The 21,011-nt window shown below is 37.5% G+C and overlaps 1 protein-coding gene across 3 annotated transcripts in view; it reads left to right on the forward strand.

Annotated features, from left to right (window-relative positions):
* Positions 1-21,011, forward strand: part of LOC110836844 (dehydrogenase/reductase SDR family protein 7-like) — a 342,155-nt gene that overhangs the window by 152,231 nt on the left and 168,913 nt on the right. The window contains exons 1-2 of one of the 3 annotated variants that reach the window (XM_022078494.2): positions 14,164-14,361; positions 16,497-16,923. The exons of 1 other annotated variant lie outside the window; for it this stretch is intronic. The gene's annotated coding sequence lies outside the window, so the exon portion shown is untranslated. Of the gene's footprint in view, positions 1-14,163; positions 14,362-16,326; positions 16,924-21,011 lie in introns of those variants that run through there. One more of the 3 variants, XM_087351514.1, reaches the window with a different exon arrangement.

Here is a 21,011-nt window from a genome sequence, read left to right on the forward strand (position 1 = left end):
AATGGCCTGACATTCACGTTCTTCTCGCCTGTTCATTGCCTCCCACTTACTGATGATGTTAACAAAAACGCTGTTCGAAGTGCAAGGTCAATTCTTATCTCTGTTATCTGTAGCTTGAATCATAAGGAACGTTTGTGGAGATTAACTATTGTTTACAGTCGGTCTCTTGCTCCAAAAATAAACAAATATCTCACAATTCTTGGTATCGAGACCGAGGATTTTTCACCATATCATAAGTGGAATTTTTCCGCAGAATATTCAAGGTCAACAACTGCATCAATGGAACGTATAAGTCAGTGAGTTATTGTGAAGGTTACAGCAAGTAGACGCAGATATAACACTGTCTGAGCGTAAGACGTTTAATTTTTTTAATAAGCCAGGCCTAGATAAAATGATTTTAACATGTCCTTGTAAAGAGGATCAATTCAAAAATCCTTGCTTCTACATCCTTTTAATTTCTTATTCAATAATCATCCTATCATTCTATCTTTATAACATAACCTCAAACTGTGAAAGATGTCATCAAATAGTTAATGTATTGAGTTCAGATTGGTCCCTATTTGATATTCTTCTACGCGGCTGTAGACCCAATGAATAAAAATGACAGTATGATTACTGGATGTAAGTCTACCTGTAATGGTGAACTTGGTCTGTATTTTCGTCACCATATATATTTATTTCTTTTGTTTACTTCCGGGATGTAACGTCGTGTAGTCTGGTAGATACCGACCGACGTTCTAGAGGAACGTACTGCCTTCTTCATCAGATCCGCCATAAAAACCTCATATTTCATCTTCTGTTGATTTGATCACCAGTATTTATGTATTGTGATAAAACACGTCTACTGATTTATGTGTAAGAGGAAACTAAGATCTAACTGATATGAATTTTATCATCGGAATCGAGTAGTGCTTTGAACACTCAATTATTTAGCGTTACATAAATCCCAATTAATATGCTATTAGCAGCTAAGGATGAACTTGAAGATGGCTGTGTTTTGGTATAATACAGCGAAATGCCTACTACAGTAATGTCCTACAAGTATCTTCTTCTTCTTCTTCCGTTTATTGACCATTACTTCGGTCTTCCGGTGCCTAATAATTTCTTCCATTCTTCTCTATTTTCCATTCCTTCCGGAGGTAGTTGCCATGTTCGTCTGCCTGGGTTCCAATTCCGAGGCTTATTTTTATTAGGCTTTAGCATTGTGGTTTTTTCCAACGGGTGCGGAGCTGGCCCACCGCGTCAACCCCCAACCTGGAGGACTAGGTGATTTTTTTTCAGTGTGTTCTTCTCCTAGTCTTTGAAGTACCAACTTCTATCACTACAAGGCAGCAGCGTCTGGTTTTGGTCCGCCCCGGGTATTTTATTTTCCCGGTACCCTCCATTTCTGGTGAGCCTTCCCCTATCCGCCACCTGGGGAGGCGCCCGATGGGAGATCAGCAACTCCTCACGGGACAAGTATCATAGGTGTTAAAATATTGTATCAGTAGATGTAAAATAATTAAATAAGAAGCAGGCGTGACCTGTCTGTTTAATGGTACAGTTTCTTCTCGTTTCATGACTCTCACATGCCTTGAAAATATTATATTATTCGTGCTTTATATGTTATACATCGCATACTTCAAGATTATACGTTCAAGTTCCAGAATAATTGTTTTTTCCTGATAGAGTTCTCAGTCGGAAAATAAATACTGAGATTAGATTGCCAGCCTCGGACTTAGGACTTAGGCTCGTAACAGTCACGTTGTTTGTCCTCTGACATTGATGCGAAGTCCACTTGTCCGTTGTAAGAATTGTGTTGTAAATGTTTGTCCTGAAATGATCTTAAATTATCTTGGATATGGCGGAAGCAGCTACATGTAGCGATGATATAGGGGACTCCGGTGTGTAAAGGACACACGAAAATAGCAACAATTAATTTTAATGAAAAGTTTTTCCTTCGTCCGTTTTTGGAAAAGACGTGTTTTTAAATGTAGAGATAAGTCAGTTCTGAAACGTTATTGCTGGTTTATTAGACAGCACATTTGCACAAAGGACTAACTAAAAGCCATTCCAGACAAATCTGCAGTACGAAATCTCTGTTCCCATCGGGAATTAAACCACGGTTCCCCAGCACGTAGCATATTCACTAACACGAACTGAACGATTCCGTTAAATTTATACAATAATTATAATCCAAATACAGGAGGGGGGAATGTAATGCCAAATACTGTATACTGTAATATAAATAAATTGTATAAATGTGGTGTTTAATTGTACCTTCTGTCAGTCTAGCAGTAACGTTTGTAGAGACTTTAAAACCAGTTTTAAGCATTTAATCTGGTGACAAAAACAAGATTATGTGTATCTTAATCTTTTGAGCGCAACACCAAATTTCAGTGACTATAATTATTCTTTCCATGTCTGGTGAGTCCCTGTCACCACGGATTGGCGCGTCCTCAAGTTCCGGATAAAGGAACAACCTCCATTTATGGAGGTTAGCTGCGAATATATTGAATAAGCCATCGCGGATAGCCGACGAAGGGTGGTCTTCCAGCTTGACGGTTGGGCGTGAGGCTAACAACCATTCACAGTAAAAACTGTATTGTTACGAAAAATTATACCAAGCCTCAGGCCCAGGACAGATACCGGTGGAGAGCTTTGGTTAATTCGGGTTCCGTAAGACATGTATTAGTTTGTTAGTTAGTTATAATTATACTTTGAAATCTCTCGCCGGAAGTGACTTACATGATGTATGGCGTTAGCAATGATTTATGCGAATTATCATTCCATCCTTGTTTAGTCCTTCATAAATGAGTAATGTAAAATGTGGACTGAGGTCACCCAGTGAAGGTTGGTCTATTTTAAACCTGCACGGTTAAAAAGGGAAGTGCGTATTATTTACTGTTGCAAAGGCCATTATTATGTATATAGTCTACTAGCACGTCTGTATACACGTACTGCACATATGTATCTTTGTAATAATATGAAAAGGATCCATAGTCCATTACATAGACTGCATTATCTACGATAAACACAGGAAAAGCCTAGTTATGAAAAAGTTATTAACAAAGATTCGGGCACGCTTTGGGTGTTCCTAGATATTTAAAATTACTCAGAAAAGCGACAAAACATGCATTTAGTAACTAAAATAACTTGCTATGGTATAGAAATGTTATTATATAATCGATCGTTAGACAGCTTTCAACATTCTAACCATTAGTAGACAATATACAGCAATTCTTGATGCATTAGCCCAAACAGTAGACGAAGAAGAATGCAAATTATGATGTTTAATTGTTTAATTTTAACCGTCTAATCACAATAAAATATTTTATTAAATATTAAAATATTATTATTACAATTAACATTTAATATTTAAAATATTTAAAATATATTAAAATGATGCTCTTTCTATCGAAATGTTCGATTTACAATTAGAGCATCATCTTTTCACGACATGTTTCGGTTTTCAATGAACCATCTTCAGGTGGTGCAAGGATTGCATTTAGAATATTACATTTAAATTTATATTGATTATACACCTGAAGATGGTTCATTGAAAACCGAAACATGTCGTGAAAAGATGATGCTCTAATTGTAAATCGAACATTTCGATAGAAAGAGCATAATTTTAATATATTTTAATATATTTTAAATATTTTAAATATTAAATGTTAATTGTAATAATAATATTTTAATATTTTAACATTTAATAAAATATTTTATTGTGATTATTCGGTTAAAATTAAACAATTATAATCATCACAATATGACGCAACATTATCATCTCATGTTTAACTGTATACATTTACAAAACGACACTGTGTTGCTGACAAAGATTATTCTCATTTATAAACAAATGTGTATTTCAGAAATATACGTTGACAAAGAAATCGTATCTTTTACGTACGAGTCCAAAGTATTCATTTTGAAGACTTTTGGATGTCGTATAGTTTTGAAATAAACAAAAGAATACCGATATTTCAGGCAATAAAGACGAACAGAAAAATGCCTTCTGCTGCATACATTCTTAACCTCTACACTAAATAGAGGTAAGTCTCAGAATGTTAATAAATTTCGTCACCGAGGGAAATTTTGTAGAGCCGTTTGGAGCGTTTCGAGCTCTGTTTGAAAACGCTCGTGTGTGTGCGTCTATATTTCAGGTGCTGGAGGTTAAAGAATGCTGACCAGACTTCTGAACATGATATGTTTATAATGCTCTTCTAGCCACAGATATCAAATTTCATTTGTCCTTGACAAGCAGATAATTTGACTCTTGAATATGTGACTTACGCACTACTTAGTACATTCGCATTAATACGCGTCATTGGAAACGACCTTGAATGGATACACCGTGTGCAAATGTACAGTTGGCTGAGCAAAAATGTAACAAGTAAGGTCATTTACAGCTTGTCGCATGGCGAATAACTGATCAATATTGCGTTTATCTGCAGTGACAGGTGAAGTTGTCCGTTGCACTTAATTAACCCTTCAAAGTTCGACGATAACTACATCTACCATCTGTTTCAACAATCAATAACTACGCATTTTTGCCCACAGAATATGTTATGATTTTAGCACGACTTTAAGTATTAGTAAAGATTGGCCATTGACAAATTGATATTTGAAAAAGTGATATGTTCTGTTTTCTATGTAGCAGAAATTGGTTAGCACATCTACTTCGTGTTCCTGAGGTTAGTTTTCGATCATGGTCGACTGTTATAGATGCTTTTCTTCAGGCTTTCGACTCAGGATGGGATATCCTCAAGTACACCGCGAACTCTTGTTTACATGTTGTAGCTCCTAATCGTACTTCTGTGCTGTATAAAATAACTTATGCAGTTGAGATAATGTAATTAAATAACCAATAAATAAATATAGGTCTATGCTTCTGAACCCTGACGTGTATATATTTAGCACACATTAAGATCAATTTAAAATATCTAAGAATGTATCTTCGTAGTCTTAATTTAATGTTCACTTTGGCTTCGCCTAGTTTTACAATTTAGCTTAATTATTCCGGGATTAGGGCATCATTTATTAACTTTTTACATATTTAATTTTAACGTGCTTAGTTGTCACAGCCTTCAAATTTATTAAAATGACAACTCTAATAAATGTTGAATTTGTCTGATATATAACGATAATTTGATCTGAAGGCAAAGGTGAGGACATTTTTTATTATACATTTAAGTCCAGAAACATATAGGATAAGAAAGGTTATAATATACATAAGTTTGGTAACACTGACCAAATATCTTTCTTCCTTATTCTTATACTGTCTCTATTCTTATGTGAATTTTATGGTGTGCGCTAAATTAATTAATAGTAACCCTTACGCACGTTTCTTTTCTGAAACAAATGTAGCAGTCACCATATTTCATGTTTCAAGGTCACAGCAAAATCACACGAAAGGCAAAGCCAAAGTGAATGAAGACATCTCAGAACTCGCAGCGTAGCAAAAACAACAACGCTGTACTGTTGAAACAGAGCTACGAGGTAATGGTGAGTGACGAGGTTCTTGCGTTACCTTGAATCATTCGATTTTTTGACAGCTACAACTGTGGACTTTAATGGCATCTGTATTTAATCTCTAAAATGATAGCAATTGCGTGACTCTGTATCGATCGAAATTAATCACTATTTTGCATAAAAATCACACAAAACAACAGAATTCTTAAAAACGGCTTTATGTGCATATAGTTACACATAGACCAAATATGATATATAGGTCTCATTAAGTCTGTTGATTAAACGAAAACTGCTTCATGGTCTCGACAAAATCAGTCCGTGTGTTTGCCGTGTAGAGGAATTTTAAGTTTTCAAGGTCATACGAAAACGAAATTCTCAAAGGCATGTATCGGCCGATCTGAGGGAATCTGAGTGGCCATACTCATGTCTGTTTGAATTAACTTATATATTAACTTCAAGTCTAAGTCAGGGCAATTATAGCAATTGATTGATGAAATTTTAAACAACTATGAAGATGTATGATTTGAGGTTTTCACAGCGGTGCGTATGAAGATATCTGTCTTCTAAGAAATGTAGTTACAATTAAGAATTTTATCCTCAAAATATAACCACAATATGCATTTAACTACAAATATGACCAAAATCATAAACATGACCTAAATATGTATTTATATGCAAAATAAATACAGTCCAATTATGATTAAAATAACCCAATTTGTATTTAATTTCAGTTTAGAATGAAAATAGAAGCTTCAATAAAAATATGACATGTCATGAACATCCAAACCCTATTTATAAGATATAGCGTATACAGAATTTTCCTAAAATAAATGACACAACACAAAAACAAGGAAGAATTTTCTGTGTTGACATTGACCCTTGGACGCTTGGCCTTTTATTTGCGAAAGGGTGGGATACAAATGAAGTGTATACAAACTATGAAATTAATACTCGAAGTATTGTCCTTCTGCGTCCACATAGCACTGTGTTTCTCCTTAAGAATTGTTACACGCGCTCTGAAAGTCTAATGCGTTACAGATTAATAAGCATCCGTCTTCTGTCCTCTACTAATAGACCTGCAACTTCATTAATCGCCTTAGCATACACAATACATTTCATACGACGCCATAAATAAAACTCCAGCGGGGTTTACATCAGGTGATCTAGGCGGGCCATATCTCGAAAACGAAGCGTCCAAGTGTCCATGTTTACACAGAAATTTTTCTTTGTATTTGTGTACTGAACACGCGTATAATATCCGATCTTTTTGCAGTTTACATTTCCTCGCTATTCGCCAGTTTAAACTTCTACTGTGATTTAAAGTCGTCGTATGTAAACATTACAGTACACGGAGATATTGCGGGTTCGGTTCCAGACCACCGCAATAAAGCGAGACACACGGATGTTTTGGTTTCCCAGTGCATATAAAAGTTATGTTTACACTATGCTGTAGTCTATTAAGTGTGCAATAGCATTATGTCTAAAAAACATTGCGAGAATTACCAAAATGTGACACAAAGACACGAAGTGAGCACATGCTGTTGGAAAAATGGTGCCGATAGACTTGCTCGACGCAGGGTTGCCACAAACTTTCAATTTGTAAAAAACGCAATATCTACGAAGCGCAATAAAACGAGGTATGCCCGTAATTGGAGTGTAATGGCGGTCAGATCTGTAGACATGAGTGTTAATTAGAACGACTTATACGTAGATTACCGCATCTGCATAAAATTATTGATCATTAGCACACAGAATTTAGATTAATTTACTTACGACGTTTTTGTGTTACAGCAAGTATAGAAAACGGATTTCTCACAAAAGAGTCCTTCTTTTAACTCTCCCACATAAAATAAATAGTTTTACATGTTTCTTTACATACAAGTGAGATAAGAAATGTATAAAAAGTTTCAATAAAAAACCTGAAGGGAAGAGACCACTTGAGTGAACTAGAAGTAGACGGGAAGATAATATTAAAATCAATCTTAAATATGATGTGATATTATAAAATATATTTATGTGGTTTCGGTTAAGGCCCAGTGACGGGTTGTGAACGTGGTAACACACTTCAGGGTTCCATAAAAAGCGGGGGGATTTCTTGGCTGGTTAAACTACCGTCAGCTTCTCAAACGCACCAGCACCGTAACGTGTTTTGGAAGCTGCAGACTATCACAGTTTTATCGCTGTCTTTTAAGAAAACTATTTAGCATACGTTTGGAGCCGGAGAAATGTTACGGTGCTACGTTATAGTGGACGTGGTGATCATGACTATGAACTCTGTGTATGGTCCATTGTGAACTAGCTCTGGGAAACCTCGCTTACCGCACTGTTCATGGTTCAGTGGAAATCTGAGGTGGCAGTATCTTCAGAAGTTCTAAATAAAGAATCGATGCAATACGGAAGTAATGAGTGGAAACGAATTGAATGAACATGCAAACAAGATTTAAGGAGAAAATATGAGCAAAAGATTAAAGGAGTGTGTGATTTGTGGGGCAAGAAATTCAGGAGGGGAATTATGTCACTCGCGATATTTTCACTGCATGGAAGTAACTGTCCAGCGGAAGAGAGGCCCTATTTATAGGCTGTGGTCATAACATGATCGTGTGTTTATTAAAATTTCTGCATGACGCAATGTTTTCATATAGTTATGAATCTAAGGGTTTACTGTCTCAAGACTTTAGTGCAAAGACGCAGACTACACCCACGGTCAACCTCATAAAAGTACACGCAAAGACTTCCTTGTGATTAAAGCACGGAATTAGAAATTATTATATGCGTAACATTTCGTTGATGTTTTAATGTTCCTAGCTGACAGTTCTTGATGACCTGTGTATTTATTTAACCTCTGATCCCGTTAACACTTGAAATCATTTGAGAAGAAAATATTCTACTAATTGTTTATTTATGTGATCTATATCAAGGAGAACGAAAAGAGATTACATTTGGATAATTTGAGGCTCTAATTTTCGTCATGGAAGAAATTAATACTTAATCTTCTGAAAGAATGAACAGGTGTCAACTACCCCAGTAGTTGAAAAATAATAATCAGTACTAGTGCGAGGTACTCTTATTGTTATTCTTATTATTATCTAATTTTTATTATTCATTACAAGTTTCAGACTATTTCCGAGGTTACACAAACGGTTCTATCTCATTTGTGGTCTTCCTAAATCTCTCTTTCCTCGAGGTCTGCAGTTTGAAAATTCCTGTTAATTTTACGACTTGAAGGTTTCGCGGCGACAAACAGAGATAAAATTATCTCGGGTGACCAGCCACGTTAACTCCGAACAGAAATCGAAAGTTGCAAATTCTTTCTGTCTCCACCATCAGGAAATGATTTGATGGGTAACCAAAATTGATTACCGCCTCATGGTCGGTCAATGGCCAATGAGGAACCCATCTCGAAACATTCCCTCAGAGTCGCCGCACCCGGAACGTGGGACAAATTGGTTTTGAGGACAGCATTAGCCAAGAAATCAGGCTACATGGATCGACTGTTAAAAGTGGCAATTGAAATACAATAATTTCAACAGAGACAAAGGGTTTATGCTGAGCCGGGGATGGAACCCTTACACAAGACGCAGATGGTAAAGCGAGGACGTAGGACGGGACGAGGCTGAAGAGGTACATGGAGACAGAACAAGGACGGAAGAGGGACAGGAAGGATGAAGGCCTTTGCGGGTGACGGAAGTTTCCGATCGGAGACGTTGGTTGGATTGTTTTGACCCGAATTTCCGGGAACAGTGACTCAGAGCGAAAGTTTGTCTTGACTCCGCCCACTTTTCCTCATTGGCCATTGACCGCCCATGAAGGGTAACAAACTGTGCGTACCCATCACATCATTCCCTGATGGTAGAGAAGAACTTATCTACAACTTTGGACTTTCGTTCCGAGTCGACGCTGCTGGTCGCCTAAGAGGATTTTATCTCGAGTTAATCTGTTGTCTGGTATTTGGTGAACAAAATATTTCCACATCTCTTATTCTTTCATTTAATCTGTCATTTCGTTAACCACAAATAAATTTCGAAATCCTCACTTCTCTGTCTCTTAAAGTGTCCCTTTCGATTTGAGTAAAATCTCATTAGAATTAAAATTCTTTATAGAATTCCCAGTTTTACAATTTTATTTTGGTAATGTGAACTTGTAAAGGTCGCGCGAGTAGTGGTGACACCTAAATGCGCGATGTGTAAGCCGAGAGAGGGGAGTTCATTAGTAGTGGGGGTCGCACAGACGCAGCTGCGGTGACGCACCGATCTAAACACAGCTAGAGCTACAAACCAACCGAAGCTGACACCCCTCTAGCGCGTGCTTCGGACGAGTCCATCTCATACGACCAAAATCAGTCCTTTGCGCAGGTAACATCACTTCTCGCGCGACCTATATCTTGTAACATAACGTTCCTGGAGGGAACAGACATAGGTAATAAGATTAAAAATTTCAAAAGATGTGTGGTACTATCAGGCGAACACTTAAAGGGGAATCTCGGAAAGATACACAAATAAGGTTTTATCAAGTGATGTCTGTTCCTGCACTAATATATGGAAGTGAGTGTTGGGCAAAGAGTAAAAGAGACATGGAAAAATTTCAAAGAGTGGAAATTCGATTTTTAAGATCTGTGAAGGGATGTTCAAGGTTGGACAAAATCAGGAATGAAGACATAATAAAAGAGGAGTATTTTCAATAAAGGGCAGAATAAGAAGACATAAAGAAGATTGGCTAGAACATGTAGAAAGGATGGAAGAAGGATGAATACGGAAACGTCCTTTGGTATAGACCCAATGGAAGAAGGGATCCTGAAAGACCAAATCAAAGGTGGATTTCATAGAAGCCGGAACAGGCAATTGGCCTAATCCGTGAATCGGAGAAGAAGAAAAATGTGAACTTGTTGAATGACTAGACCTACAAAAAGACATTTTTCTTTGAATATGTTTTTGATGTAATGTACATATGTTGAGCGCTCCCACTGACTCGGCTGAAATGTCAGTCAGCCAGCCAAATTGGATGTCGATCAGTCGAGTATAAAGGCCTATGTCGTGTCTCGAAGTACGAATTTCTGATTATACAGAGTGAATGTTCAACGCCCTCGAAATTCTTATGTTATGCAGTCCCGCACGATAACCTTTATTCGGTTTTGTATGAAAACATAAATATTCATTTTGAACAACAGTGGGTGTGGGAACGTCTTGCCACTGCCGACATTATTTATTTTTTCCATCATCTTATGAATTATTCCATTCCTTAGTTTATGAACTAGACTGTTACTCTATTTATAATGTTACTCTAAAAAATATTATTGGTACTTGTGGGTTATCGGGACACATCGCTTTAAAAATAGGTTAGGTTAGGTTAGTTGTCATTTATTGAAATAAAATATAATAACTTTCAAGTATATGTCATTTATCCACACACATTAACCTAACCTAACCTATTTTTAAAACGATGTGTCCCGATAACCCACAAGTACCATATTCTTTTTCAAAAGACAATGAAAGCAGCAGTTAGCTCTTAGTTAATGCATAGTTATATCCATACCAAGCGCTTGGAAGAAGACCGGCACAAGTGACTTTTATCGGTTGTGCGGAGCTGCGCAACAAACCTCGAAGGCATTAAACATTCCTGTTCCTAATTTGAGGGTATTTTGTTTTAACAGAGAGTACAGGCAACTCTCGGTTTACGAAAGAGTTCCATTCCAAGTCGTTCGTTATGTGCATCTTGTATTCCTGAGCTTTTACGATACTCGATCTGTTCACACCGTAATGACGAGCTATGTCCACTGCTTCTGACATCTTTCTGTCCTTTTAATGATGTCTAGCTTAGTTTATAAACTAACACTTCGTCTTTTATTACTACCACTATCAGCACCAGCACTACTATTTCGCTTTGGACCTATGATCGATTAAATTTTTAAAAATATATTTTTAAGTCACCAAATGCAGAACTACACTTGACCGTCTAAGATAACCTATGCAAAGCAAGTGATGATCCTATTATATTATAATAGGGGAAATCAAACGATTTCTTTTCCACGAGAAAACATTCTACGCGGCGTGGCAAGTAAACCAAGGTTTCTTTTTTGGCTAGATTAGTTTTATTAACCAAGAACAGTTCAGTATAATTATGATATAATAATTTTCTGATAATTATTATAATAAATACATTTTTTTAAATGTTTATTAATTTAAATCTTACAATTATGTTAACTATACGAGGTGCGATCGGAAGTTTCAAGACTATGTCAATAAAGGGCGAACCGGATGTAGTACGAGCTTCTGCCGCTAGGGGGTGCGGCCTACATTCATAGTGAATCAGTGTGCCAGCCGGCATCATCGAATTAGCATTTGTTTCTTAGTTACGGGCGTTTTGGTAGTGCATTACACCGACCCTCCTGCGATTTCGGAATGGCGTGTGCATCAAATTTTGCCAAAGACTCGCCAAAACGGCTACGGAAACCTATGAAATGCTAAAGCAAGCATTTGGGGAGTCCGCAATGGGTCGTGCACAAACTTTTGTGTGGCATTCACGTTTTAAAAATGGCCGAACCTCTGTCGATGATGACGAGCGTTCTGGACGACCATCTTCGAGCACAACGCCCGAAAATGTTACGAAGATTCGGCAGGCCATTCACGAAGATCGACGTCGTACCATCAACGACTTGTGCGACATTGTTGGGATAGGCTATGGGACCTGTCAGCTGATTCTAAAGGAAGAACTCCACATGCGACGCATCGCAGCCAAGTTTGTGCCAAGGCTCCTGTCTGAGGACCAGAAGCAGAATCGACTTCTCGTTTGTCAGGAGCTCAAAGATCTTGCCGGATCGCCGGATTTAGCTCCGTGTGACTTCTTCCTCTTCCCAAAGATGAAAATTCAGCTAAAGGGAAGGAGATTTGAGACGATAGAAGAGATTCAGGCAGAATCGCAGATGGTGCTTGACAGGCTGACAAAGAAAGATTTCCAGGGATGCTTCCAGGCTTGGCAGCGGCGCTGGGATCGTTGTGTTCACTCCCAGGGGAACTACTTCGAGGGTGATGGATGAATTTAATACCTGAGATAAGTGTACGGGTTTTTATAAGCGCAGTCTAGAAACTTTCCGATCGCACCTCGTACGTTTGGAATTTCGTTTTATAAGGAACTCTATCTATTGGCGACTTTAAGAAATTTTGAACGAATTGTGGCGTTCGTTATAGCGAACGTTCGTAAACCGAGAGTTGCCTGTAATTAAGTCTAAAGCGCTGAGGAACGAATCAATATAATTGAATGCACTCAACAATGACACCAAAAAAGAGCTGTGAGCGATAAGGCAGGTTTATATTCTGCTCAAATTAATACGATTACAAGGCCGAGTTTCATGACGTACGTACATTAGGTTTGCTATCGTTGGTCTTGACCTAACGCTATGTTGACTAAAGTATTTATCTGCTGCCATGGATACTGCATATGTCAGTGTAACAAAATACGCATTATCACTCAGTTTCACTACATAATGTACAGTCTTTCATGTGAAGGCGATGTAGAATGCGCCATCAGGGTCCTAAGAAGACATATCTCTTCATAAATTATTTATTTTTAAAAGGTTGTCAAATATATTATAATTGTGTAAGTCGAGTATGCTATTCGATATCTTTGGAGTTATGGTTCTGTCAAAAAAAAAAAGAGTTGAGAGGCGAACTTCAGTCTTTGCTCATATATGACCAGATGATAAAATAGCAGACGAGTATCTATTGTCGCAAGGTAATCCCTGGAAAAAGTCAGTCAGTCCTGTGGGTGGTTATGTTATCACCGTACTGAAAAAAATTAAATAAAGCTCAGATAAGGTGCAAAGATAAAAGCTAGCAACATCTTTATGGAGCGCAGACCCTTTTTAGAAGCGTAAAGTCGTTTAGCTGGTCAAGAAACACCCTGTAAGTTACGAAAATTGTCACTGTACCACCTGGGTAAAGTCCCAAGTCGAAGACTTCATTATCAGGGTAGATGTAACTCCATACTTATATTGGCTATTCGTCCAAGAAGACTTCATTACGTTTAGTCGCCTGAAAGCGTTAAAGTTTGCTTCTGATTAATCAGTCAGTTAATAAACATTGTGTTAGCAGAATACAAAGTTTCAACACCGCTAATATCAAAGGCCGCCATTGGACTTAATCCTGAGCCAGTTTCATCCACCTCTGATTTTCATAATTTGCCTTCCATTGATCTATTAGTTTTAACCTCCAGCGTACGTATTTTGTATTTTGAAATAATAGTAATGCTGGGTTTGATACTGTTGTGAGAATATACAGTAATTATTTTCTTAAAAAGCTTTAACCAGTTGATCTTTGTAGTGTACGGCTGAGGTTTGAACCCAGGAACTCCTGAATACGAGGCAGGCAAACCGCACATTTTTCAGTGCTCGGAGTGAGAGGCCATGTTTCACAATAAAGAAAATCATATTTATTTCTATTTCAGTATTCTGAGGTAGAACACAGAAAAGATTATGAATTGAATGACATCATGCTTTTCGCATTTCAGAATTTCGTTTGTAATATCACCGACTTTTGTAGAAAGTGAATTGAGTCATAAGAAACAAACGAACAGCGTTGTAACTGCGTAATAAAATATGTCATTCACTTTTTACCCGCTTGGGGTTGTGTATCGCACGAAGAAGCAGAAGTTTCCAGTGGATATATTTCGTACAGACTTCAGTGGCCTCTGACGGAGGGTTTCAGGTTATTAGCCTTAGCTTCTATCCCTTCTCCCCTTACAAGTTGCCAGTCTCGAATCACCTGACAGCTCGCTTGTTCGTCCATGTTGATTCTGCAACGAGTATGTGTTTTAGTACTTAAATACATCTCTGTGTAAGTTCCGTTTCATATTTTGTTGAAAAGAACATATCTTAATCTTCGCCGTAAATGCATTCGAAAATATTTTTGGAGACCTGTAAGTTGATTTGTTTGTGGCAACATCTCTATTCGTACTAAAGGCCGTATAAAACATTGTTTGTGGTCGTAATGCCATGTTTCAGTTGTAGCGAGCTGAATAAATGCTTACACGGTTGGGAATTATTTGCAAAAGGCTACACCAGCTAACAGCGAGGAGATGAACATAAATAGTTCCAGCGTTTGCCTGTAGAGAGTGAGGTTATCTACGAAAACTACAGTGGAGCAGTAGAACAAAATACATTCTAACAGGTTATGTTCTTTCAGACAGAAGTGAAGTGAGCAATAGGTTTCATTCGATTTCTCTAATGTACTTGTTGTGTATTATGACGCAGAGGTATATAGGTTTTGTCGAAAACAATTCGTTATCCTGCTGTGTTTTTAACCCTTTGAAGCCAAATTCAGTCCACACCTCGGAAGAAAAAAAAATTATCCATTACAAACATCAGTTGGTCAATGCTGTTCAAGGACATTATCGCTGTTTTCGCTGAGAATCAAACGAAAGATGTCGATAAAAAATGCAATGTTACTGATTGCTTGAGTAGGCGGTATATATAGTTACACGCGGGCTTTAAAAAGGTATAATATATTTTTATTCAAATGAAACAAATAATATGATACACAGACTTGATTCTGGCAATGGATTTTAAATTTGTAACATTGTTAATTGATTTCATACTTATTGGGGCCCAACATGAAAGTTTAAAAATAATCTTAAAAACAAAACCACGTCTAATACATTTTTGATGCGTGCATGTTGTAATATTGAAACACAAACTGATTGAACCTGACTTGGAATAGGATATTTATCGTTACTGTGCCCGATTACGTGTAACTAACTTGTCCATTTGACCGGAATAACAGATGAGCGTTTACAGTTTCCAGACCTACAACCCACTAGTCTACTGGGCTTCGTAATTTGAAGTGGGTTGAGTCTGTTATTCCTCCGTTGCTACGTTTTAGCTGTTATACCCACTAAGGTCCAGAAAATTCAGTATTTACAAACTTGAATTATGACACTGCAATACTTTTTGCGATTTTAATGTTGTTAACGACGTCTCAATCTCTCAATTAATTTTCTAAACTTGTATTTAGAATGCGTATTTCTATTACACGTGTATAAACGGTTGTATTACAGTCTATTTTGGGGTTTAGTTACTTCGGATTTTATTTACACCTGTAAATTACAATTTAGAATCCAAATAATTAACAGTTTTACAGAACATCCCCCCCCCCCCAATATGGGGTCATATCGACTGCCTTAGTAAATTGAAATATCTTAATTAATAACATATTTACCAAGCTGGATGTTTTAAGCTCTGAATATTTGTTTCATTTGAGTTCATCGTTCTCTGTAAATAGCCCCCTTTGCTTTATCTCTTATTAATGAATCAGGATTTATCAACATTTTAGTCCACCAAAGCTGAATCTCAAATCAAAACTAATATCGCCGACATTAAAAGAACAGTTTCATTACAACATAAAAATCGAAAAGCAGGAAAAAATTTAAATATAATTTGTCGCAAAAAATTATTTTTTAAAAAAATGTCTTTTTATATTTCGGTAAAATAAAAAAATGGCAGAGCTTATTATACAAAACGTGTTTCTAATCAAGGGCAGATATCCTTTCACTAAAACATCGTCCATCGTCGGAAAATCTTTTTCTTTCTAGACTTCTGAACAAGAACTCAAGCGTAAAGCATTAACTTATTTGCAGACATTCAAATTTCGAATTTAGTCGGCGTTCATATTAACCCGCGTTATGGAATTAGTTTAACATAGGGTCTTCAAATTATATATGATAATATACAATACAAAAAATGCAACTTTTGTTCGGGTGTCTTCTTTGTAGATTATAAAACAACATGGCGACAGGGCGAATACTAACTTCTGGTGTCCTGCGATAACTCATGGACCATTGAAGACAAGTCGTGTGAAATGTTGCACGGTGATCATAAATATAAATAAATTAAATATTCAAATTCAAATTTCTGAAATTACCAGTGATGACGTCGTTGAATTTCTAGCTACATTTGAACATGTGTCCCGATGTTTACAACGTTAAACGGCTTAGTATATAACGTGATAAGAACTAATTAACATTCTTTTTTGTAATTTTCCGTGATTTTACACCAGAATCCATTATATCACCAGTCACAAAACGCGTTAACATTGAAAGAATTTGTAACAGTGGAAGGCAGGCTGGTTGTCAGATGCACGGGAGACTTTATAATTATCGAAAATTAAAAGTGTGTGTGTTAACAAGTTATAACTGCTTACATTAAAAGTGATATTTCATGAAATAAACATTTTTGAAGCTATTGAGCTGCTACAGAACGTTCTAACGCAAACGTAACTCAAAATAAAGTTACTACAGCATGAGGACCAAAGCGAAAGTAAACTCAAAATCCGGCCTATACAAATCGTGTTTACGTCGTTCTGTTATTTTACACTCGTTGAAAAGTATACAGAATGTAGTGAACTTTACAAGTGTGTGCAAATGGAGTTATGTGACGTTCTAGTTCCACCGACGCACCGTTGCAGCAGGGGCGGCCCACAAATGGTAAGTACAACTGAATATAGCTGATTGTAGACTTCAAAGGAAGAAAAACCTTGTGTGTGAATGTAGAGGCTGTTATACATGCTGTAACCATGACACCTCCTATTCCAGTATTAAATAATATATGGTTCTGAACGAAAACACGCACTTATAACGGCATAGTTTCGTTTTACAGTTAACTGCTATTTCAGGTTTTCGCGGTGACTAATATGAAGATGGCGCTCGTATGGATTAAACAAATGACGGGGTTTGTTAAAATGTCTTTAAGAATGTTGAGTATTTTTATAAATGTAATGTCAATACGTATGTTTCTGTGTACAGATATGTGCACCCTCATTATTTTATATATTATCATGATATTTATTATTATTATTTTAGTGTTCTGTCTGACGACAGGTCCATATGAACAGCATCCTTACATCCTTTTCTCGGACTGGGACCTGTTCATATACGTTCTTGGCAGATGATCCAGAAGTGGTTTGCCATTGCCTTCTGTGTGTGAATGGAGTAATTGTTGGGATGCCACGGAGAAACCGGGGAAGCCCCCGGAGGAAAACTCCGTGTTGCCTAGACCACGGCCTTGCCCAACACAAGTTATAAATTCGGGCACCGCCAGGAATCGAACCCGAGACCCCAGGATTACAAGGCCAGCGTTCTAACTGCTAGACCACCGTGGCTAGTATCATGATAATTGTAATAAAATTTAATTTTATTAACTGTGTTTTTCGATTATCGGGATCCTTTCTCTCAATTACGTTGGATAATCGGTGTTCTACTGTACGTCTTAAACGTTGATACTGCTCCGGCATTGGCTGGAAGCACTGAGTAAAACCGACAAAGCAAACGTTACGTAAATGTATATACGGCGAATATTAGAAGAGAGGATTTTCCAGGTTATATCGAATAAAGGAGCATTGACCATTTTAAAAAAGAGAACACAGAATATAATTAAATATATTTGACGTCCCAAGAATAATAATCGAATACAATCTGAACTGGTGCTATCGTTTTAAGAGGTCGGAAGAAAATGGTTTTGCAAAGTATGATAGAACGAAGGAGGAGAAACAGTGTAAAAATTGAAAGGCGTGTTCACCTCGAGTGCGAAATACATGAAGACGATGTTGATAAAAGTCCACGTGTACATGGCGGTTTCATGCAAAGTTATAGACGCTTGCAGAATGTGTTATGAAGGACGTATTTAATAGTACAGGTTCCTGTCTGCCAATGTGTAGGCCTACTTATCGAAAATAATAATTAAAACCCAGACAATAAAGATTTTGATCATGTTTACTGCCTTCGATAAAAATTATGTCGTTCTTGCCGCTGAGGTTCCTCTGCTTTCACGAATTGAAGGTCTTACGAAAGTCTTGTGCACCTGGTTCATTGACGAAAATAAATTATAGATGTATGATAACAGGATTCAGACATGCTTCAAGTTTGACGTACTGTCCACAGACCAGGAGAAAAGCCCTGTGGGTGGAAGTCGTTTCTGGGGCGGTGCAGGGGGAATGTTCACTATCAGGTGGACTAGGGCAGTGGTATTCAACCTTTTTTGTTCGCGTACCCCCAGATATAATTTCTCTTCCAACTTTGTACCCCCAAAGTTGTTGGTTTATAATTCAAGTTATACATAGTATATAATCTACATCTAAAATAAATTAAATAAATTACATTACTGATTATTCAGTGTTTATAATAAAATAATATATTTTTTTTAAATTTCACGTACCCCCTAAGATGTGTTCGCGTACCCCCGGGGGTACGCGTACCCCAGGTTGAATACCACTGGACTAGAGGGCTGCTATTTGTAGGAAGTGTGATACGTCAGAGTTTTACGCTACTACACACAGACTGAAAACATCAAGCAGTTGAAATTAGCGTGTGTTGATTGCGTGTGGGTGTTGCGATAATATTCTAGATTAAATCGCTGTGTCACTGTGAGGTAATCTTAAAACTGTACCCATTAGAAAACATGAAAGCCTGTTGTCTGTTGTTCGTTCAGTGGTTGTGGAACGAATGCTTTTAGGATCGGTCGTCACTCACCGCGAAATCTTGCGCATGCGCGTATATCAAATTCCTAGCAGGGCTCTTCTCCTGGTCTGTGGACTGTACTAGTTTTGCAAAATAAACAAGTGATTTACAAGAAGCGAAAGTTATCATCTTCGGAGCTGGCTTCCTAGTTGCCACTCTATCTGTCTACCCCCGCCAAGGTCACGAGAGCAGTCTTTCTACAGGCTGTTAAGTAACATCGGCAGAGCGTACCGTTATTATTAATGACCTACGTAGTCTCACGTTCCGTGAATTAAAATTGTTAAACCTGCTTCTGCTGGTGTTGGCCGTCGCTGATGTGTCACCGCACGTAATTGGTCCATTGATCGGAGCAGAGTCGTACAGAAATAATCTTCCTTCCCGTTAGTCCTTCATTTAACAATGAAGATTACCGGCCTGTACAGCAGATATTAAAACAAAAATCACACTGTTAAGTTTTGGACTTACCTGACACCGGCGATATTTAATGAAACGAGGCGGAAAAATTATTGTTGCGATGGGGAGATGTTATGTCTCTTTTCTGGAAATGGGCCTCTGATGGGCCCTCTGTCCAACCCCCGGATGATACAGCGGTGGAATGATACTGTCAAGGGACAACTGAATGAATCGGAGAAATCCGTCCCTGTGTCACTTTGTCTCAAGTTGTGCCACAAGTTACCGTATCGACATTCATTGGAGAGACTAAGGAAAAACCACGGGAATGCCTTATTCATGATAGCCAGTAAACCGGTTGAAGTTCGAACCTAATACAATTTAAAGCTTTACCATTGACGCCAACTTTGGTCTGTAGACAGTAAATAATGGCTGGCTACAATAGAATATAGAAGCTTACAAAATCTGAGACTCACATTGGACTACAAAATGATCTTATTTAAAAATGAAGTTTTGTAAAATTTGTAGAAGTAGCAGACGCTTTTTGACGGCTATAATTAAAACTACATAATTCACGATGACGAGTGCTGTAAACTTATTAATATGCCTGTTACAACTATCCATGTTATGGAGTAATTTAAGATATTACAATATTCGGAAGATATCTAAATTCTTTGTCCAAATACAAAACTGTTGTTGCTTGATTCATATCTCTAGCTGTTTGATTTATTGACGCTTGTTCAACTGCTTTCATTTCTTAGGAATTTTGACAGTGGAATGTTTATAGGACTGCAGTTTGATTAAGAAATCTAAATTCAAATTACTTCCACGTTATTCCGTGTAAAGATGTGAGATTTAGAAACACACTGTAAATATTTTTAGACGTAAGCAGTATATAGAAACTTCGCGAGATGAATTACTGCAAGTCCCAGTGATTGACGAAAAATCTATTGCGTCACACGAGAAGTTATAATTTTGTCACTGGTTAAAATTAAGATCTTAGAATGAAATGCGAATACCCAGCGGAAAATACATTTTATTTGGTAGTGTTTATGTAAACTCTAATCATTGTTTGTCAGAACCAGAACTGGAATTGGAGAAGACTTCACCATACAGCGCTGCAAAATATTTTCAATTAGTTGATTACATACTACATTATCCTCACCGAACTGTGTGATGTGGTGGTTAATTCTTCGTAACAAAACAGGCTCTATCACGTCACAAACCTCTGTTTACTGAGCAACATGGTCGAATTCTTTGAGAAAACAGAACAGACACAAACGCTGTTTCATGTTCTCACTGAAATGGATTATCTTATTTTTGGTTTACGTGATTATCACTCCAGGCAAGAGGTGGGGTAGTTCTTTTAGAGTATGGCTGCTTCTACGTTCTTACCAACTCATACATATAATCGTCCTGTCACTCGACAGTAGCCTTCATATATCCTGCGTAGTCAAGAAACTGCCACTGAATAAGCCAAGATATAAAACAAATTGTTTAAGAACTCTCCATACACGTGAGATTTTAGTTTCTTCAAGGCGGTGGGTCTGGAGATGGCTGTCTCTTTTTAGCCTGATAGACATTTACCAATGTTTCGGAGGTCCTTGTTGCCTCCATCATCAGGGTTAAGAGTAAGTAGCATACTCATCGCCCTTCTGATGGTGGTAGGA

This window comes from Zootermopsis nevadensis, unplaced genomic scaffold (assembly GCF_977971745.1).
Source record: "Zootermopsis nevadensis isolate Lab colony 2312 unplaced genomic scaffold, Znev_1.0 Znev_ptg000019l, whole genome shotgun sequence".
Taxonomy (NCBI): domain Eukaryota; kingdom Metazoa; phylum Arthropoda; class Insecta; order Blattodea; family Termopsidae; genus Zootermopsis; species Zootermopsis nevadensis.